Source organism: Planococcus citri, chromosome 1 (assembly GCF_950023065.1).
Source record: "Planococcus citri chromosome 1, ihPlaCitr1.1, whole genome shotgun sequence".
NCBI lineage: Eukaryota > Metazoa > Arthropoda > Insecta > Hemiptera > Pseudococcidae > Planococcus > Planococcus citri.
The window spans coordinates 48,603,413-48,627,377 of NC_088677.1; the positions used below are offsets into that span (position 1 = coordinate 48,603,413).

The 23,965-nt window shown below is 34.7% G+C and overlaps 1 protein-coding gene and 1 long non-coding RNA gene across 4 annotated transcripts in view; one reads left to right on the forward strand and one right to left on the reverse strand.

The window, feature by feature from the left end:
* The window catches only part of sif (still life), a 283,631-nt gene that overhangs the window by 158,222 nt on the left and 101,444 nt on the right, over nucleotides 1–23,965 (forward strand). The window lies entirely within an intron of this gene.
* LOC135832459 (uncharacterized) overlaps nucleotides 1–23,965 on the reverse strand; it is a 224,574-nt gene that overhangs the window by 91,068 nt on the left and 109,541 nt on the right. The gene's annotated exons all lie outside the window — the stretch shown is intronic.

The following is a 23,965-nucleotide window of genomic DNA, read 5'->3' on the forward strand; positions in this document are numbered from 1 at the left end:
TTTGAAACTAGCGCAATAAACATTTTAAGAAATAATTCGAGTAAATGGCTTCTGCATGAATTTTCACCAAATTTTACTATCTAATGATAAAAAAATTAGGGTCGTTAAGCGAGGTAATGGATTTTCATCTTTGTTAAATTTATACGGTTACAGTTTGTCGAGGCGTAATAATTAAATAAAATTCAACAATGCAGACCATTACAAAACCAGCAAATTAAATTAAATAAAAATCAAACCTTTCAACGTCACTTCTCCAAGCGCGTAAACGTCAAATTACTAAGGTACAGAAGGTTTCGCGGTTAATAGTTTCATAAGTAGAAGGTACCTTAACTTTTTGAGTAAATTGTCGCGTTTCGTTTGATAGCCCTCCATTCGATTTCGGTTAACTTTTCGAATGTCAGATCAGAAGTGGAATTTGGTTTCGTGAGGGGTTTTGGTGAACTTGGAAAAGGGACGGAACTTCAATTTTTGCTGACGTTTCATCATAGTCTTGTCTTTAGATCATGAATGCTCCTCCTCCTTTTGTATGCACCTATCACTTGATGACATTTTCTCTCGACCTTTTGTACTCGATTTATGTAATTTTTGGACAAATATTAAAGGAATCAAATCCCATAGAAATTTCGACTTTTGGTTTTAGGAGCAGAAATTCTTTGGGGGCTTGGCTTCCCTGTAAGTTCTTCTGCTTTTGTGAAAAAAAAAAAAAAAAAAAAAAAAAATGAGCAAAACCAGTAACTGAAGGACCGAAAGGTTTCCCTTGTTAAAATATTAACAGAGAGAGAAAGAGAGAGAGAGCTAAGAGATCTTGCTGCAGAAAATATGGTTATACATTCCACCGAGTTAGTTGATCTAATAAAATTAAGATGAAAAAAATAGAAAAACATAGGTACCAAAAAAATGCAATTTACAAAATTAAAATAAGCCAAACAAAATGCTAGATAAATTTTAAAATTTCGCTTATAATTCTTCATATATTTGCAATAAAATACTTAATAACATGCACAAATTCTGCTGACTACATAATATCTATCTAGTATCTGTATACACATTCGTGTGTAGACGTAACAATGCTTCGAGATACCTACACGAGGAAAAGCGTATAGCACTTAATTAATCCTACATTGTTCATAATTTACTGTAGCGATATCCACACCGACATCGACGACAGAAACACCTGCTGTAGTTCGCACAACCCACATACCCAACACAATTAACGCAGACTCTCTCTCTCTCGCTCTCTCTGTCTTTCTCTCTCTCTCAAAAAGAATACCTACACCGAACAATATCTCAGTTTAAACACTGCATTGTGAGACACATCTCGCCTTAGTATAGATTAAAGAAACCTAAACCTACCTGGAGGACATTTGTGTAGGTAGAGGTACATTTTCGCATCATTCGAACTAGAAATTTGAAATGAAAAAAATCGTTATGATTGGTTTAATCAATCTTCACCATTATCGCCTCAGCCTTTACACGCGGCACATAATAAAACACCGTCGATTGGTCCGAAAGATAAACAAAACATGCCACGGAAATCAGCCGGTAATTACGCGCCAATTACCATATTTAACGACTAACCGGACGGTACACAAAATGTTAAATAAAATATCACGTCTGACACGCATTCCTTTTAAAACAGTCGCCATCGTGTACTATAAAACAGCGTTTAATTAAACGATCGTTTCCTGGTGTAGGGTACGATATGCGAAAAACGTTTATGTAAATCGGAAACGTTTATAATTTGCGTCTCTTACACACGAACTCGTTTCTTTTTACCTTAGAAAAAAGCTAGAGGAAAACCCCTTAACGATGAAAAAGCGACAAAAGATTATTGGTATCGTTTATCCTATATATTTTGGTTACGTGCTTTTCTACTTACCTACACATGATGCTCATTATGGGTCCACTTTGTAACGCGAAGCAGAGAGCAAGGCATCGCATCGGGCTCTGAAATTACATTATCACCCATAACGAGCTTTTGGTTATACGTATAAAGTCGGCAACGACTAATAAATTATATCATCACCACCCAACTAAAATACTTTACGTAGGTACCTAATCTGCTATACCTACTTACTTACACAAGCCAAAGTCCAAAGTAAAATACTTACTCGTAGTTACCTTTCGCCACATAAACGACTATAAAATTACGCGTAGGCAGGTAGTTACATACAACTGCACAATGAAGCTTTAATTAGTTACTAGAAATAATACGCTTCATCGTCTATCGAACTTGGCAGCAGAAAAAAATTCAATTTCTTTTATCGAAGCAACCTTTCAAAAACCTAGTCACCGAGAATCTCTAAGTTTTCCTTTTAATTTATAAAATAAAAGCCGCCAACATGGAGAAAAACCGCAGCTAATAAAAAAAAAAAAAAAAAAAAAAAAAAAAAATGGAAAAATCGTAAATATAAGTGCGTTTATTGATATAAAAACCAGGCTATTGTTAATACTCGAGCGAAGAAAGAAAAAAGCGACAAAAATGAAGGCAAGGGAAAAAACCAACCAAATCTATCTGTAAGTAGCTTATCAAAAAAAAAACAAAAAAAAACTTCCATACAAAAGAGGTTTCAGGTGGAAAAATTTTGTAAACTTTTCCAATAACACAATAAACTGATGGTTGAGTGAAATTTTTAATAAAAAAAAATGTCCATAATTTATCGATCAAATCGATTACTTATGTATTATATTTTCATATCTATCATAACACTTATCGTAACGTAGCTCCACCTCATCTTCCTTTATCATCTGCATCAGTTTTTCCATCACCCACAATGTGAAAACATCTTTTTTTGAAGCAATAATGAAATTTTCATCTATTCCTAATGGTAAATATTTACGTAGTATTTATATTTTGTTCAGGCTCAGGTGCACTAAGTATACGAAAAGAAAAACCTTTAAACAATTTCGTGTACCTAATTCGGTTAGCTACCTACTTCGTTTGTTGTATGCTAACTTTTTCTTTATATTCGTAACATACACAATATTTTCTACCACAGTCGAATTGATATTTTCCATTTACTGAAGTGTTCGCCACATTTTCGTGTATATCAAAAAGCAAATATTAAAATAAAACTCATGTGCGCCGTATAAAAAGCTCTTTTACTTTACAATAGGTACTTTCGAGGTGCAATTTTCGTAAAAACGAATTACAAGTAAATTTAATATAATATCATCTATCTTTGGTCTAGTAGGTACGTATTTCAAGTCAAAATAACCATGATCATTATTTTCACTGTAATAAACAATTCAAACAACTAAGTGTAAATTGACTCGCCCACTCGCCGATTATAGAAATTGAAGGAACAAACTTATATTATGGTGTTTTTATATATTGCAAATAAGTTCAATTTGATTGCTCCGAGTTGAAAAAAAAACACAAAAATGACTATTAGCAGTTTTAACACGACTTTAATTGAAGGGTATGAATATAGGTAACCTTTTTTTTATTTTTGGAGTATTTAAAGTTCTGCAGCATTGGGTTATACATTCATATTTTATTGTTCCACCTAAACCTGAGTCAAGCATTGAAGGAGTTAGAGCTGCATATCAATTCACCACAGCTCTTCCAATTTTGAAGTTCAGCTGGAATTGAAAAGGACCGTTATTGGGCACCTTGATTCCCTTTAGTCTCTTCAATTTTTTTCAATCTATATATCTATCTATCTATCTATATATATTAAAAGAATCATGTGAAAAGTTTGTCTCGCCAGCCCTGGCTCTCCATATTAACCGATTTCGCTCAATTTTTTTAAAAAATGTTCCTTATGACCTGTAGATGTGCCATCAAACATTCAAAATCCAAAATTTTTTAGTTGGAGCCCAAAAAATTAAAAATGCACTATTCAATAATTCTTAGCTTTGATTCTAGGCCAAATATTTCTTATTTGCTAAGCATTTTACCTATCATAAATAGTAGGTAAACAAAAATTCAACCTTGCAGTCAGGTATTTCTCCAATTGAGGGTTTGAAGCCGAAAATTTCCCATTTGCTAAGCATTTTCCACACCATCAAATAAGTAAAAGTAATAAGAATGAAGATAACAGTAAACACAAACACAGAAAATTCAAAGACCTCAAAACAAAAACCAAGAAAATAATTGAAGCACAAAAAAAAGTTGAAAAAGAAATCAACTGTGAAAAAACTAAATTGGAACCAAAATTGAACATGAGAAAACGAGGTGGAAAAACAAAACATAAAATTTTAAAAATGAAATCAATCCTGAAAAAACTGAATGGAACAAAAAGAAATCAAATCAAATTTAAACCAAAACTAGAAAACAATTGTAAGAATAGAAAATTTAGAAACAAATTCAATCGTTGAAAAAAAATGAAATGAAGGAAATTGAAATATTTAAAAATTGAAATTAAAACTGAGAAAAAAATTAATGCCCCCCCCCTCCCCAAAGGAAAAATGTTTGGAAATGAAATAAAACGAATATTATGGTTGAAAAAGAATAGAAAACGAATTTATGACAAATAGATGAAAAAAATGAGCAAAAAACAATAAAAAATGAAAACAGAATGGGAATTGATAAATAAATACAATAAAAAATGAAACATAATACAAAAAAGGAATGAAAAGGAAACAATAATGTAAGAAAAGACAATTTAAAAACAAAAACGTACACTTATTGATCGTTGAAAAAGAAAGCATGAAATTAAGTAAATTAAAATATTTGGAAATTGAAACAAAAAAACAGAGGTTCGGGGATTTTCACTCAGATGAAGGGAATTTACACTTGGGGAAATCATTGGGAGTTCTTTAACAATTTTGAATTTTCAGTGAAAATATTTTCAATTTTTGGGGGGGGGGTGGAGAGAGCGAAAGGCGAGCAACCCGAGCGAAACGATGACGCAAGACGACGGTTGGGGCTGCGGAGCAGCCCAGGAGGCAAACTCCCTAGTTCTTTATTATTTTCTTCTCCAAAGAGATTTTTCGACGTGTAATTAATCAAATGATATATGTAGGTATCTACGTACATACCTATAAAAATTCTAGCGAATGAACCTTTTTCCATGATTCTTTTTCTTTCAACTCAAAGGGGGAGTGGGATGAAGTAGTGACTTTAAAAGTATCACTCTTACGTAAGTACGTCACGTCACTATCATTTTGAAATTAGCTGTTGTACTGAAACCGTTTTGAATGCACATGTATTGTATACGTACGCTTAGGTAGATATAGGTACCTATATGTAGGTATATGTAGTTGGAAGTAAATCCAAATTTCAGAGTCTTTTAATTTTAGGTAATGCTGATTACAAAGTTGGTTTATCCTTCCTACAACTATAGATGTCACAAAGTAAAACGAAAATCTGGAACGAAGAAGAAATACTTACTAAAGAAAGAAATTGCCAATCTCATTTGTTGGTACTTATCTGTTTTCATTCTTCGATTTCGCTCTTTTATGTGCTGTGCACAATAAATTACCGTTTTCCCCACCCCTGCTTTCTCCTCAAGGAGCAAGGACATCGACTTATTCTTTATTCAAAGTTCCACTTAATTGAGAAAGAGAGCAAAAAATGAAGCGATAAAGATGAAGAAAAACACGGCTCTGAGTAAAAGTTTTCTATCGAATTAAAAATGTGTAATTTAGATTTTTACAACGAGCCTAGTTTGAAAATATAATTAAGTTTATAATTAACTGGAAGTTTTCGCGCCAAGTTTCAATCACCGAAGGTCGTCGATAGGAGATGATTTTTTTTTATAATTTCCCCATTTGTGTAGTTTGTAGTTAGTAGTTGGGTTAGTAGGTACTTGAGAGAATCGTTTAATTAAAAATAAGCGCTCAATTTTTTTCTCCACTATAAACATGGTTTATTCGCAGTAAAAATGATTTTAAAAATTTATGCCCCAATGTTTGATGAGATACTTTTACACTTACGTTGGATATTGTGTAAGTAGGTATTATGAAGAGACAGAGAAAAGTGATACATACATATCGTGTATAAAATGAATTTAGCGATAATGCAATAGGCACCGTAGAGGCGATGTTCCAAGATAAAAGAGGGTAGCTTTTTAGAAAATTGTAATTTACACAATCGCTGCTAAATACGTGTATTTAGCATTCACAAAATACCTTTCAAATGTTGCCAGTTTAGTATGGCGAAGAAATGATGAATATCTAGTATACGAAGCGAAGAAGGGAGAGTAAAAAATACGTCTTATACGTGGCAAGTTTCATATCAAACGCATCATGAGATTAAGTTGAAGGAAGAGAGAGAGAGAGAAAGAGCGAGTGCTTTCTCATAACGAAATTTTTACACGCGTAACTTCCACCTTTTTGCGGGCGCGTATAAATATATCGAGGACGGAAACGAGCGTAATATGAAATGATTTTAAAACAAAATGGCGCGATTTTAGCCGAATTGGACGTGTTATTTACGTTTCGCACGGAAAATTGAAAATCTATAGGAAAAAGTGTTAGTGAAATGTGTGATTGCGACTGGGTTACATTTAAAGTTAGCGCAATGTTTTAGAATTTTGGCTCGAAGCTGCACGTTAGGAAGAAGTTTCAAGTTTTACCCAACTTTTCGCTTTATCGGCGAGAATATTCTGAGTTATCTGAAATACCACCAACCAGTAAGACGACTGTTTATATGTACATCGAGTCTTAACTCACGCACACGTTGAAGAAGGCGAAAAAAAATGGAAAATTACAATTAAATCGAGATTCTTGTGCAGCAAAATAAACGCCACATAATGGACGACCTGCAAGGCGAACATTTTCATTAAAAAGTTTTTTACGAGAACATCGCTTTCGCGTATTCACTCGGCGCTTTCCGCTTTGGCTCTGCCGCGCCTTTTTTTCTTTTCTTTTTTTTTTTTTATTTCGACAAAAATGTTTTCAATCTTTTGTTTTATTTTGTAAGTGTTTTTTAATTATAATGTCGAGGTTAAGAGTACAATTTGTATTCTCCGCGCTGCTCGGGCGAAAACGGCGTGAAAATCGTTCTTTTCAATGGTCAGCCCGTTTCGTTATTACGACTTGGTACTGTAAGGATTGGGATGGGCTGGGCCGTTGGCTCTTTTTTCTAGCGGAATTTATTTTCCCGACGTTATAAACGGATAGATTTTTCAAGGGTGAAATTAAAAACTTGATGGCTGCAACGAGTTCATTTTTTTTCAGAAATAATGATCGTTGAAAAAATTACGCCTTTTATACGGTTCGCTGAACGCCAGTGATTTATTAGTGAATTTTCATTTCGATTTTTAAACGAACTGTGAAAAAGCAATATGCTACTTAGTAGGCAGTTTGATTTCAGCGTCTGCGATAATTTTTATACCTACTCCCCTTTAGAATGACGATTGTTGCAGAATCTATCGAAATATTCGCTAACGATCATAAGAAAATGCACTTCCTTTCTGATACGAGAATATAATCTGTGCCGACAAATTACGAAAGTTTTCACAAGTATTGAATCCATATTTAGAAATTATAGATGATTTTTCGATGTTTCAAATTTTAGTTCATATCTGTAATTATTTAATATCAGTAAATCCCAGCATGGAACTTGAAAGTTATGGCAACGGGCAAGGATCTCCTCGCATCAACAAAAAAAGCATAGCAAGTTGAAAATGGCGAGTTTGGTTCAAATTCAGGTTTATATAGCATACCTAATACCTATGTTAGGCGTATTTTCATGATATTATGTTGCGAGAAAACAATATCGACCAAAATTGACGACTTGAGATGAAAATAATCATGAAAAAAATTAGTTTTTAGCATTTTTGAAGGACTTGCACCCATACAAAAAATTCTGGAAAAAATATGGTATGCGTCTAGATAAAGTACAAAATATGTAAATTTTTTTTGATCGCACATTAGGATAACTTTAGCGAAAGGTATGCAGCTTTCTTTGTATTCATCATAAAAAGTTGAGCGTTCATTTTGAAAGTTCAAATTCGAGCTTTTTCAAACTTTGAAAATTATTTAGAATTTTTTGTTCAAATCTTCAGATATAAATTTTCAAAAATTTGCAAATACATAAATTATTTCAAAAAAAAATCTCAAATGCATGAAAATTATGGATTTTGTCCGAACACCCCCCTCCCTTCACCGTACATAGGTGGGTTGGGATGGAAATGAGATAATAAAGAACAAGAGGTCTTGAAAAATACTGGAGGACACGTGGAATGAGCCTTGTGTAACGTATTTACGGCAAACTGGGTATGCAATTTTATTAACACTTATGTTTTAACGACTGCTCGCAGACCAGTGTTTCTAAAAAGGAGATGATTTGACGCATTATTGGCGTCCTCTATTTTGTTGCATCCAAACTTACCTCGGAGGGTAGGGATGGGATGATAACCGATATATCATGATACTTATCGATACGTATCAGATCAGTATTGTATCGATCCAAACTTGATACCGAGCTTTTGGATTTTTTTTTGTTTTTGACTTTTTTTTCTGTGAAAGTTTCGGCATTTCAGCCAATTTTTAAGCTAAAATAAACAAACAAAAGTATCATGATAATTATATCGATTCAATATCATAATACTTTCAAAAGTGTCTCTCTCTAGCCGTGTTGAAAAGTAAAACTCCTCGGCTATTTTTCAAAAGACAGCTGCATATTATGTAGGTACATTTTCCAGCAAAACAATCCAAATGTACGCATAAAGCTGACTGACGTTCGGGCATGCAGATGTGATAATTGCTAAGTAGGTAGGCTAGGTACATATACCCATGCTTTTAAGCTTTTTTAAGATTTCAACTTTTTATCCTCTTTTGGCACTTTCCCTTTGTATTTCAACATTACCCATTCATCAATCTCTTGTAACTTTTCCACGAGATTTTTTTACAGTCCGACGAGCAGGTGTTTTCACTTCTTCACCTTGGTACACGGCGCAAATTTGCACACAGCCAGTTTGAGTGTGTTGCAGGTACATCGAGGGTAAAATCAAATCAACAAAATGATCGTAAAGTGCGGTTACACCCGTAAAATACGCAAAGGGCTACTTCAATTACGATGTTAAAAGTATTCGTTCGTATGGAGCGCACCGCCGCGCCGGCCGAGTCGGGCCCGGCTGGGCAGGGCCGCATGAAGCAGAAACAACTAGGGTAGCTGTTCGCGCTTATATAAACTATAAATATTTCATGACGTTCGAAGCGTGTTGCAATTTTCCAGCGCAGACAAGAAAGAGCAAACAAATGACTGAAATTACAATAATTCCGGTCCAATTCATGCAGTCTGTAAATTACAGTAAACATTAGGTAAGGATTGGTGGCGTGGCGTGGCGGAACAGTGTAGAGGGAGCAGGGGTACGGGGACGGAGTCGCGTCGCGAAATGAACGGACGGCAGGCCTTATAACGTGACGCGTTTGCCGATGTAATTAGAGGAGCATAAATTTCGGCCGTTATAAAAGTTCGTTAAAAGTGGACTATTTCCGTTGTCTGCTGACGTCAGCAAAAATACGAGCATAACGGCGCTTTTGCCTCGTTATACCAGGAGACAAATATAATGTAACACGAAATCTACGTTTACAATTGACGGCGACCTCTTGTTATATCAGCTGTTACCGACTGCTCACCCCGATCTCCTTTTAGCTCTGCACAACCCTTTCGCACATCCGCACTTTTTCTTCTATGCTTTTTGGAGCGTGTGCCGCTCGCCCGCTTCTCTTCTTCTTTTTTTGCTCTTCTTCACAATTTCCGGGGTTCTATAAATGTGACGCTTCTTTTTTTTCTTCTTTTTTTTTCTTTTCGAAAGGCATGAAAAATTCTCGACTAAGTTTAAAAACGTTTTTCACTTTGATCACATCTTCATAAGAAAGCGAGTTTTTAGCATGATTTGCGTTGAAATTCTTTAAGCCAAATACATCCCTATATATACGTATTACACATTCATCATTAAATTTTCCAGCTTTTTATTTGGCTACTTTCGGAGCATTTCTTTTTATCGTGTCTTCGTTATCCAATTCAAGCCTACATTTTCAACGCGGACCAATTTTTACGTTTATATCTTTAAAACGCTACATTTAATACTGAGAGCTATTAAGTCGCGAGAATTTTTCAGCTCATCCGTTTATTCGCGTCGAGTCGTTCAAATATTTCGAAAGAAAAAGCGACATCGTCTTCGTGTAATTGAGTTGAGTAAGTTTTGATCCAACATTCCTAAGATACTCGAACTAACTTGCATACTTACATTATTATACAAGGTGTCCTGGGAGTAGATGTCCCGATACAAAATTTGAATATAACTAGATAGTTATTGCTGTAGATGGATGATCTGAATAATCTCTTGCGCTGTTAGTCGTAATTAAAGGAGAAAATGATGTGGGAATGAATACCGAGTACCAGAAAAATTTCAAAATTTACTGTTGATTTTTTTCTATGTACCAAACATGAAATTCGAAGGGACTACAAGTGATGCACAATCACGGAAAACTCTTCTTCAAAGCAAAAAATAATCATGGATCATAGAAAAGGAGAATATATTTGCTTAATTCAATTTGGCAAAAAGTCGTTCAGTTACCGTGCCTACATCCATAAGATCAAATGTATCGTCAACTTTCAAAATCCTACCCCCCTTTATGTCAATTTTACATCTGCACTAAAATAGCTATTCTTTCTCAGCAATTATTTGCAGTCCTTTACAATTTGATATCAGTACCTACCTATACGAAATATGTACACGTATGTATTATCATTTTATTAATATTAATTTATAGGCAACAAGTAATCTATTCAGAATGAACGAAGCAAGCATGAAAATGAACTTTTGAAAGTTACGTCATTATGATTTTCAAAAATACGTGTTTCATTCCCTCTCCTCACCACCCCCGTCAACACTGGAACGGTATCGCGGAATATAAGTCTGTCTATGTTTTATTCGTACAATAATGGGAATCATTTCACAACGTTCGATTTTGATAACAACAGTTTCGAATTAAAACTTTCTAATGAATATGATGAAAGTGTCGGTAAATATCTACTATTTTATTCAAAAACTTCGCATTCGACTCGATTGTCAGAGTCAAAATTTATCGCATATTTTTCCAATATTTCTCGCGAACAAATAAGCTATTAGAATTCGAACAGTAAATTGGTGTTATATACACGTGTATTTATTGAGTAGGCTAACTTTTTTCTCATTTTCGACGACGAGAGTGTGATGATTCGGGAATAGGTGTTTTCAATATTGTCTGGTCATCTGGGTGTACCAGTAACTCATTTATTAGATGTAGGTATTCACGTTGAATAATTTGCTCATTTTATTTTCGTACTCGAATAGATTTTCCAACATTTCAGGTTGCTCTCCAACGTATTTGAGTCAAGTTTTTTCGCGACTTTGAAACATCTTTAACATTTTGTAGCATTTTTTGTGATCTGTAATTTTTAAAACTTTAATTTCATAATTTTCTCCTCTATATTTCCCCAATTTCATGTATCAGAACCAATCTATATTCTGATGAATAACTAATTAAAAATGGTCAACATGAATTTATAGGTATGCATCATGAAATGAATTTCAACTCAGAAAAATTTAATTTTTCTTCCTCTCGCATCAATTTCCAGTTCACAACAAATGAGCAGTGTAATACGTAAAAACGCACCCGGTTTATGCAGGGAAAATGTAAAAAAGAAAAAAAATGCTTTTAAAACTGTACAAAAGGCTATGGCATCCCAGGCAAGCTGCTATCCCTAGAAAGAAATGCTCTTTCGATCTAACCTCGTTTTTTTAAAATTCTAGTAAGTAGGTATACTCACGTTGTTTTTTTGTACAAGCGATAAAAATAAGATTGAAGACTAAAATTACATCGTCGATTTCGAAAAAAAATTCATACATATTCATGACTCAAAGTTGAGTCAAAAAATTATTTTCAAATTGAGCATTAATTAGTTCGTTTCTTGCACGAAAATTGAAATTTTTCGGAGTAAGTCGCGATTATTTGTAAGAAAACACGTTTGTATTTTTTCGACACAAATTGCAAATTTATAGTGAAGGAGTGACCTTACGAAAAACTGACACCGGGTTCGGAATTCGGCGACCTATAGAGTTAATCGAAATAAATCGCCATCTGAAAAACCAAAAATACTTATGTAGGTACTTTCAAACAAACCAGCAAAATTTCGTCACTTATTGGATGGCTGATGAAGTGATGACGAATAGTGACTAATGAAATAGCATAACCAATTTATCGTAAATACGAGAAGCATTTTTTTTGAAGATAAAAGCCTAAATTCAGAAGCGAATCTCGTCAAATTTAGGGCTCGAGGGGGGGGGGGTGGTGTGCGGGATGTCGGATTCATTTCCGGTGACAGATTTTCGCCATAAAGCTCCCATCTACTGTAAAATACCCATTTTAAGACTCAAAAATAAGCCAAAAATCGTTTTCGAAAATTGCAAGCATGCTTGTAATATTTCCTCACTAATTTGAGCTTTTCGAGGTCGCTAAGCGCGAAACTGACGTCCGAATTGAGCTTCGCTTCGTAGTTTTCGAAAACACGACACTTTTTGCGATAAAATCGCCAGTTCTCGATGAAGCAGCGACTGACGCGCTGGCTGAACGCCGGAACGGTACTCGAAGACCTCAAATCAATCGTAAAATATCTTTTATTTTTTTGAAAATTGAAAAAATTTTAAAAATAAATGCGGAGGAGTTCGTGGATTTTTTTGAAGAAAAAAACTTTTTCTGAAAAATTGAGAATTGCGCAAAAATTTCTTTTTAAAAATTGCAATTTTTGTGACGTTTTTTGACTAATTTGAGGTCGCTGAGCACGAACTCCTGCGCTGAAATGAATACTCTCGTAGGTAGAATAAAATCTTTCATAAAAATCAAATGGTGTTTTAAAAAAACGTCAATGAGTATTTCTGAAGGACGAAATGAAACATTACGTATGTATAACTAAATTATAAATCCGTCTCCCTTGTAAAAAAAACTACAAGTTCATCATCAAATAATAATATACTTACGCGAAATGTCAGGAAAATTTTCATGTGATTGTGGTATCTAATAGCTTTCTATTAAATAAGGTATGAGCATGTATAAGCATAGCTAGAAACTTGTCATTTTCATTCAGTGTTGATGCCAAAGCGTATACACCTATAATGCATTTACTAAATGAAGTCATCATTGAAATGAAACAAAAACTTAGGTACGTTGGCATAATTATACCTACGTAAGTTATAGGTAGGTACCTAACTTATATGTATAATACGTACGATATGTACATAGGTATAGGTACATACGTACACTAGCGAGTAAGCAAGTGTTTGTCAGACATATACATGAATGAAGGTAGGTAGGTGTTGAGGGGACAACGAGACGAAAACGTTGAAAGTTAATTAATTCTCGTCGTCTTATAATGATAAACAATTGAAAATTCACTCAGGGATGACATAGCAGCGAGTTGAAGGAGGCAATGAGGTCGCGTATACATACTAAACGTAAACACATACCTATTACCTACGTATACTCTCACGTGTAGCTCTAGCTACCTACTACATACGAGTACGTCTAGTAAAAATATATCAGCATCAGCGAATTGTATAGGAGCTTGAAGTTTTTCCACCTTTACAGACAAATTGGTTAAAATCACGAATGATAAATGGATATTAGCGGTAAGCTTGAATACTAATAACATTTGGCTGAAACGATCGATCATTTGAAATGTTCTTCAAGAGAAGAAATACGATTGAATCGCAAGTGACAGGTGAACACGTTTGATATTAATGATGAGAAGAATTTCTATACGCGACTCGATCTTTCACGCATAATCGACTCGATTGACAGCGGCCTTTTTTACTTCGATGAAATTTTAATACACACATAGTTCGCGTAAACTATACTTAAGGAAGTAGAAGTACTCGTACTTACCAAGTACATATAATACGAGTAGGTACATCGTACAATGCAAATACGTATACGACAAGCGTCTGGAGCGTCTCGTCTCGTCTACGTAAGTATACACAACACGTAAATAAGGTTTGCCCTCTCAACGTATAAACTACTTCTTGAAGAAGCACTTCTCTCGGTCAATATTTTAATTTACGTATTTAAAAATAAATACGTTTGCTGACAGGATGAAAAGCAACGCTTAATTACGCTCGCCTTGATGCACAATTCATCAAGTTATACTGCGAGAGAGAAAGTAGAGTAGAGTCGAGTCGCGTCGCGTCGCGCTATATCAAGTATGAATATTATACGCGAAAACCTTAGTCTCGGCGTTTTCATTCAATGAAAGATATTATTTCTGAAAGATAAACGCGAATGTACAAAAAGCTTACATTAAGACCGAAATCGGCATGCGGCGTGAATTCCGCGCTGAAACGAATCAAACAATAGGCGTAGAATTTTTAACTCATTTCGCTTTTGTTTCTTCTAATGTGGTTTTTGAAAAATCGATAAATGCTTAGCTTCGGCGAACATTTCAAAAGTAAAAATATAGGCCAAATTAATGGCGATGGTGGACTTGCGGTGTTAATTTTAACGTCGCGTCGTCACGTCGTTGTATGTACCTACCTACTTGCGAGCATAAAAGCGCCCGCACTGAGAAACGCGTTACGCGTTTTCATTATATTGACAAAGTTAACGTACCTATGTAAGTACAGGCATAATGAACGTGCACATGTTCAAAACTAGAAAAAAGCCCCCCACAACTGAAAAAAAAAGTTTTCCGGGATACGACATGTTTCGCCACAATTGCGAGTATACAGGTTGTCCCTTCAAATGTCTGCTTTACTGTGAATTTCATAAAATGAGTTTGAGAAAACAGAAACTTCATGCAAAAAAAGGTCGTCCATTACGTCGTTTGCGGGGGGGGGGGGGGGTAGGTATAGTAAAAAATGAAAACATTTCTTCAGCTAGGATTCAAACATGAAGAACTTCATAAAGTGAGCAGAAAACTTTCAGGATAGAGCCACAGCAAGTCCTTTAATTTTAGGGATCTATGAAGAAGTAAATTGTAAATAGAATCAATGGTTTTTTCCCCTTCGAAATCTTTTTTGATTTGGTAATCCTCAATCGAAAATACTAAAACGACTATAGGAGGTCGCACAGGGTCTATCGGTGGGGACTTTTGGTATGTTATTAGGAAAGTTCAATAAACCATGTTTATGAAAAAATCGCTGAGATGGGAATTATTTTTGACTTACAGCGTAAAAAATGCAAGATTTCATTTTGATATTGCATAAAAAATGAATAATGATATGTATGCGTACTTGAATTTTCAAAAATTCACCAATAACTAGAAAATGAAATCTATGTACGTTTTTGTATGAAGTCAATTCTCAAATGATTTTTTTTATCAATATTTTTTTTTAAAAGTTGAGCTTTTGCCAAGAAAAAGGACAACGTAAACATTCGACTTGAAGAGCTCAACCTTCAACAAATTTTTACATGACTCCGAAATTCTTTAAAAAATTGAAAAATAACCTACCTTAATGGGGCTTTTTGTTCCACTTTCATCATTTCTCGAAACTAATTGTGCTTCGCCAAACTCAAAATACCTATGGCAGACACTTGATGGAACACCCGGTGAAATAATAGAGGCGGATACCGAAAACTGTGCGTTGAGGCTGTTGTTAGATTTACAAAGGCCTCTTGAGAACAAAAAAATGGCTTTTTTTCCCTCGTCAAAACGTCGTCTGTTGTAAAAATTTCACGCTCTCTAGATAATCTTTCATCACTTTTATTATTGGTGCGCTTTTGCAAAATTAATTGATCTTACGGTGTCGTTCTCCGAGGCAGGCGAATATAACAAGCAAGTTGTATCTCTCTAGATAAAAACCACGGCGACCGCGAGCAAAGCTGGGTAGACGGACTAAACTTATAAAATATTCTACGTTTACGTATACAACAAGCTGCTATTTTGGATGAACCGCTTTTACCTAATGTTTGTTTAGAAACGTTGTAGACCAGAGTCTTGTAGGTGGGCGATTACGTTTAATAGTAATTACCAGCTTTGTCGGCATCTTCAATGAGTTCAAACACTCCCACAAGGGTGGTAAATAAATCATCTCGTTATTATCTCATTTTTTTCAACCTAACGATTATTTGAGTTTTCAACATTGTACTTTTTGTTTCAACTTTCACTCGAGAGATGGTACATTTAGAGTTAAATATGCATAAAGTAGAATTTTGAAGCAGCTAAGGGTTGTTTTCCTTGTCAAAATACGAAGATTTTGGATGAAAAAAATTATCCGTAGTTTTTTTTGGATTTTGGATCATCAGGTGTACGTGAGGTATGCTCGTTTTTTTTTTTTTTGTTGAAAATTTAAGCTTCCAAAGTTTATTCGAATTTAAAAAATATGAAAAATGGAACTGTTTTAAAAAGTGAAAGGAGCGAGGAAAAGTTAAACTGCGAGTATGTATCTCTTCAACAAGAAATCCAAGCCGGACTCTTCGAAATTTCTAGCGATTTGAAAAGGACTTCAGGAAGATTACTCATGTTATTGGTAAATGTTGAAAAAAGAACCCACGCGTAATACGTACTTACTACCTACCTAGTTTGATCATAACTTGTATAGTAGGTACCCTAATGGCGATAACATTCGATTTCACAACACTTTTCATCACAACAAGCATGCATTTCCCGCATCAACAAATTACCGAGCACTATATATTTTTTCATCACTGAGAAAAAAAAATATATATCTATATACCACTGAATTCAAATAAGTCAGCTCATAAAAATAATTCATCGGCTGGTATAATAACGAGTTCTCAAGTAAGGCAAAAAAAAGTAGAGCCGGCGATTTGCGGAACATTAAGTTTTTTTGCAGTTTAGAGTCGAATAAAAATGAACGTAAAAGAGGCAGAACGTTTTAAAGCCTAACATAAAAACTGGGTAAATTATTTTTCTAAAACAATGAACGCTACAAGTCTTATTTTCCAATATCGAACACGACGTGCAAAGGGCGAACGCGAGTCGGAATAACGAACGATATTTATACCTTAACGATTGATAAGTTTTTTCCTGTATTTTTTCGCCATTTTCACTCATAAAACTTGAAAGAAACTTTTTTATACTCAATTTATCACCATTCATGTTATCGGCCTTTTTCACGTACCAAGTGTGCTCGAGAGGAATAATTGAAGAGAAAAAAAGGGTCTACATCATGACACAATTATCCTTTCGACGATTTTCGTGCGTACCTATTTCATGGAATGCCTACTTTCTGCTGTACGTACGTATGTACGTACCTACATTCTTGGCTTTCAAAAAATGTCATCGAAAACACCCAAATGAAATTCTAGGACTTCAGCAGGTTCATGCTACAGAAAAATGAATCTGAAGAGGACACATCTGAGAAACCCTGAAAAATAAAATGAAAAATGAACCAATTTCAGATTTTTAATCATCTATTTTTTTTATTCAGATCATTTCAATTTCTCAATAATCGATATTCTTACGAATGCTGTATTATAAAACATTAATAAATTTGACAAAAGTTACAGGCTAAATTTTGTTTTCACAAATCAAAATTTCAAAAATTTGCCAAAGTCTTAAAAATTGAAATCAGTAGTGTATACCCTAAGAATTCAAAATTGCTGGTATGTTTTCAGATACATATTTCTCCATTGTCTCGAGTCAAAATTGAAATATTGTTCCTGTAAAAATACAGCTTGCAAGATTTTATACAGTTGAAGAAACAATCTTTCAAATTTAAATACCTACATGTACATATGCACAAATCTTATTCCCTTTCTTTGGGTGTATGTAGAATCATTGATGATCAAAAGAAATATCTATGGTACCTACTCAAATCAAAAAAAATAAAAATTTCAATAAAATGGGAGAAATAGGATTTTTTGGACATTTCAACTCCTCTTGTTCCAGTTGACCTACAAGGATGAACAATTGCATGAACATTCAGGACCCAAAATATTACATGATCGGTGTTTTCTATGACTTGAAACTTTTATTTTTAGCATAACTAGGTACACTGCATTTGAAATTTGAGAATTACTTTTTCAGATGAACACATCTTGCTCCTCTCAGATAAACATGCTCATGTAACTTCACGAGATATGCATTCCATACTGCACAAGCATCAGATGGCAGTTTAAATTTCTAGCTTGAAACATCTTGTAGGTACTTAGCAAAATTGAATTTCTATTTTCAACTCCGATGTGCTCAAAAATTTCAAACTCATAAAATTATCTTAGGTAGGTACCTAGGTACTTCTCAAGAAAACTCACCTTAGCATATACTCAACGCAGGTTGTTTTTCAAACATAGTTGAAGTTTGAACTTCGGTGAACAGTGCCCCAGTAAAGTGTGAAAAAATGAGAGAAATCAAGAGGTATTCGTTTTATTCAGTTCAACCACATGATAAGTAAAGTCCAAGATGATACAATAATAATTCAATGTTGGTAAATTTCGAGTGTAATTTCAAGAGTAATCGATGTATGTAAGAAGTACGCCTCCTTCGGAAATGTTTTGAAAAAAAGAAACGGCTACTTTGGATAGACAATTTCAATGGTGTGAATTAATTTTTGCGCACAGGTTGTAATGCAAATAGGACGTCAACGTCAAAGGATTATTCTCACTGAATCTAGGTACGTGGTGCTCCGTGCTTACACATCATCGAACTTCTTTAATGTTCAGCAACACGAAAAGTATTCTTTTGGTGAAAAAATTTTCATTTTGTACCAGAGTGTAGACAGAACTGGGTTTATGTGCCTACTACCTAGAATGCCTCGAAAGGTAAAAAGAATAATTCAAGCGATAAGTTCACAAGCATATAAGACAATGAGAATGCATTCGAATACATCTTAAACAACAAAAGAGAATCGGGTATACATACGACATTTACATAAATAAACGAGCATTGATACAGATTCCTATTTAAAACTATTCAACGTTGGAATTATAATAGGGAAACTCGGGCGTTGTTTGTATATACGAGTACGAGTACGTATGCACGAAGAAGAGTTCACGCAGTGTGTTTTTCGCGAGCCTAAAAACAATCATTAAACGAGCTCGGCGCGATACTGTTTCGTTTTCAATTTACAGCTACTTTTTTCACTTTGTCTCTCTCTGCTTGAAAAAAGCTCACCCCCGTCCCTTTTAACTGTATACTCGTACATCCGCTGCGTGCATATGAATACCTACCTCTTTCAGCTCTTTCGCAAAGATAACGAGGCGAATAATAATTTATTTAAAAAAGCTTTTGATCACAGTCAGCAGATATATTATCTTCTTCGGTCGAGCTCATAGTACACCGAATACATTCGAAAGTTTGGATATCTGCCCGAAATAGTACTAAGACGTCGTCTTCGTTCAACTTGCCGGCATTTGATTTAATCTCGCATCAGCCAGTGTTTCCGAACCGAAAGCCTTCGTATAGCCGACATTTATCACGCCAAAAGTAGGCGGTCTTTAATTAATCGTTAAATGCGGTTCAATGCGCGTAATTCATAATCGCCGATAATTAACATCAAGTGTCACTGAATCCTTGTAAACTTTTAAACCATCGTCGGAGATGTTGTCACTCCAAGACAAGTATTAGCAGTTGAAACTGAATGAATAGAACTTATACTCAGACAGAATTGTATAATTTAAGCTCTTCCATAAAGCACTGCGAGCGATGGTCCAGAGAAGACGACGGCGTGAACGCAGATTAAAACTAAATTAAAGCAAAATTATGAAAAGACCTTAGGGTTTACTTTAATAAGAAATGGAATCAGCTAAAGTATTAATATTTGAAAAATTCAACGTTTTTTTTGTTCGCCGAGTATTAAGGGATTTGGTTCACTGATACGAACTACAAAACTGTAGATACAATAGGTAGCGGTTTGTTGGATTTCAGTTCGGTATCTACCAACTTTCAACGAAACCTCGATAATCACAAATAAGTATGTAAAACCTGCCAAATACCAACTTCTGTAAATAATGAAATAAGTAGATATGTACAATGTACATACAATGTACAAATTCTACTCCAATCGGATTTTTTTTTTTTTTAAGTTGAAATGTAAAGGATTGATCTATTGGTAAGCATTGTGCCCTACCAAGAAATCATCTTCCCGCAGCGAACAATCACAACTGAGGACTTCAAAAACTATGTACCTAGGTATTTTTTATTCCGTATGGCTGTAGTACTACTTCTAAATACGTAGCAACCCACTCATCTCTCGCACGCTGTAAAAGCTGCATAGGTACATATAAACGACAAAGCGGTATACATGCTATGACGCACATGTGCGAATCTCATCACACAGATTTCGAATCAAAATGGAAAAAAAATCATTTCTTATTCAAATATCAGTGTCGTTTGACGCAATCGTTATAAACTAATGGTCTGTCAAAGTTGACGCTTTCTTTTTTCATATTTAAAAATGAAATAAAAAATACGGATATTTCGAAACGTAACATCTAGACAGTTCGTTCATGATAAATGTTTCTCGCACAACAAAAAAACCTCGTAAGATGATGAAAAAAATCGCTCAAAAATCGAGAAAATCTTGATTCAAAAACGAAATTAAACCCCGTTATGGCACATACTACGTCATTTGGTACTGTACTCCAAAACATAATTCGAGCTTCATTTTGAACACACCAACGCCTATAAAAATAGTTAATGATGAGAGTGGACGATGAATGTGCAACATTAATACTTAGACGCTTTGATGTGGTACATATCGATTTTCAAATACTTATCCCCAGCTACAGACGGGACGAAACTTCGAGGTGGAATTAATGGAAAAAATATAACAAAATGAAAAATTGTCTAGACGTTAGGTAGACCAAGTGGAAAAACGTCGCTTGATTGCGGTATTGTGTGAAAGGATACGATATAACAGATTTTTTTTTATTGTTTAGTTTGCTTCTCTTCGAATGAGTGAAGTATTCGAGAAGTGTTGGTTGCATTATTCTTCTTCTCTCTTCAGTTTCCTTCCACCAGGTGCGATTCGTTAGTTTCTGATGAGGATAATACCTAATATTTTAAATTTTAGGCCATGGAAATTAAAACACAGTCCACTGAAGTAATTGTGAACAGTCCAAAAATGAATATCGAACAAATTCAGAAAGAATTAGGGGCTAAGTTGGCTTCATCTATACACAGTACAAAGAACTCAGCAGGCACGAAACCGAAGGGGGCAGAGGGCAGCTCAACCGCCCCTGGGCATCTGGAAAGTTCGAAAAGTTGGCAAATTCGTCTTTTTTGGAAGAAGTTGGCAACGTTGACAATTGACATTTTACCAAATTCTGAATTGCAAGTCAAAACCAACCAGATAAATAATTAACACTAGGTACAAATGATTAGGTACAAGTTATTAAGAATTTCCAACTGTTTAGAACAATTTGAAAGTGCCAACTGACGTATTCGAGTGAAATTATTCAAAAAAAAATTGAAAAATTATTTACAAAAAACAGCAGTTTTTATAATTTTGATAAATCGAGTGAAATTTTTCAAAAAAGTTGAAAAATGACAACAGAAATAGACGAATTTCATGATTTTGACAAATACAAATATACCTAACTTACGAGAAATTGTTCAAAAAAATTGAAAACTTGACTATAAAAATAGGAAAATTTTAGTTCTGAGGTGTGGTTGAAATGAACTTTCAGCGAGCCGAATTTCAGCTAAATCGAAAGTTGAATTTTTCAAACCAACCGATGAAACGTACTTTTTACTTACGGTTAGGTGCCTTTCTGACGCAATTTCTGAATCGCCATCGCACCCCTCACTCTTTAAATGAGACAAAATCGCAATATGATAGGTAAGGTACTGTACTTGAATATCGATTATTTTCACATAAAGACCTTATTTCACCACCATAGCTTCTCCTATCATTACCTAATTATTACGCAGAAGGAGAACAGGTTGTTCGCAAAAGTCCTACTTTTAGGGTTTGGTTCGTAAATGGGTACATTTTGAATCGAAATATAAGTATGAGCATAGTGGATCTCTTTCTTTTCTGTTTTCATCCTAATGTGGTTCGCAAACGGGTTTATTTTTTGGCTGTCAGGTCCTCCATTCATGGTTCGCAAACGGGAACCTGCAGATGCAAAATGTACGTACTACGTAGTATCTATCTACTTTAATAATTTTCCATTCTCTAGACTGTTTTTTAATCGTGTATTGCGATATGAAAAAGTATACTCGCGGTGTTATCTCAACATGTCTATACGTAACATATCTACAATAAGTGAATTGTACAATACAGATACACATACATGCTCAAACAATTCATACAGTAATATAGATACAATCTCTAGAGTGAATGTATGATTTGGGGAGAAAAAATGCGACAAAAAAAACACGTCGTTCGATTCATATTTCAATTTTACTCGTGTTTATTTACATGGAAAAAAATATAATTTGCATGTAAAACCGAATCTCGAAATGTTGGTTGGTATATGTGTACTTGAGGCAGGAAGGCGAGAAAACCCGATAAACCTCGTAGAAGTAACATAATATGCATCGCATACACACATATAAATATATTATGCGACGAGGAGATGGAGAGAAGGAGAAAAAAAGCGTAGCTTTCACGTACCACATACATTGAATTTCCAAGTACCTAATAGTTGGAAATGTCGGTGGCGATTTTTATCACGATGTTAAAAATAGTATAACGTTTTGAGAGGTATAAAAATATTAAACATTTTCGATAGATATTCTGCAGCCAATCGGAGAAGGTTTTAAATTTGAATAAACGCGTGTATTTGCTATACGACGAGAACGAGTGTTTAAAGGAGAAGGTGGAAAAAGTTGAAAAATCGTACTTGGCCGAAAGGCTTTTACGCAATAAAAGAGTATAGGTAGTAGGTACTACATACATATAAGACGAAGAAGTATAGTATGTGATAAAAGGAGTAAATAAGTAGGTAGGTGTAGGTGGGTTGGTAGATAGGCACTGTAACCTGTGAAGATGCATCGAATCAAAGTAGGTATACGTGAGTGTAAGTATAATTCGTAACCGGTGAAAGTGTTTCTTTAGTGTGGTTCTAATAAGGCGGAAAACTTATAAAGACATATGTGAGGAAATTGTAGTGAAGGGTACAGTGAGGCGGGGCAGGGCAGGTTTTTTGCTTTTTGTAAGATGCCAGGGTGAGACGGCTCCTGTGAGTCGTGAGCTGGGATAGATGCGAAACGAAAACATTTGGGCAAAATGTATCCATGGAAACTCCGTAGTCAATAAATCTTTAGTTAGCGGCGAGCGAAAGGAAACGATACTATCATTCCTATCCTGGCCCTCCGCCATTGCAGGCTGCAAATAAACATTTTTAAACGAACTCCCGGCCCTTTAGCAGTTTAAGAATAAATCCTTAAATATGTTTCCCGCACATATACTGACAGGTTAACCGCACAAATCATTACTTACTTTTAAGCTAAAAATGCAAGCGCAATGCCGCTCTCTTTCTCCCATTACAACCAGCTTCATAATTTTATAACTTTAAAGCTTTTAGCTCCAATTTCCGATATGTTTTTATTTTTTCATTTTCCTCTTTTCGTATACTATACATGGAATACATGGAGAGTATATGCTGTACCCCCGTGTACTTAACTCGCTTACTTGAGCGGGTATTTCGCTTCGACTCTTTTTACAGTAATATTTCGTTTTTCTATTTTCACTTTTTCCGTCGGTTTGATTTTTATATTGTATTACACTTGGGTAACGCGAAAACTGAGACATACTATTTGAATTCACGTAATTTTTTTTACTACATTTAACACACACACCAAAGCTGCTAACTTTTTTGCCTTGTAAATTTACGTATAGTATGGCGGTTAAATTTAGGATTTTTTTTCGCCTTCGAGTCGCTTATGTGCTTTAAATGTAGTCGTATTTTCTCACACTTTATTTTTTTTCCAAGTCGCTTAAATAGAAAACTTTTTCACCTTTTTTTCCCCTCTTGCATCAGTGTCTTCACGCATACGTCGTGGTTTTTCGTTTTTCATCTCATCCAAAAAGTAATGAAAAATTCATTTGGATCGAGAAAATGTCGGTAAAATATTTTGGAATTTTACCAGAAAAAATTCCACTCGTGTGGTAGCCTTCGT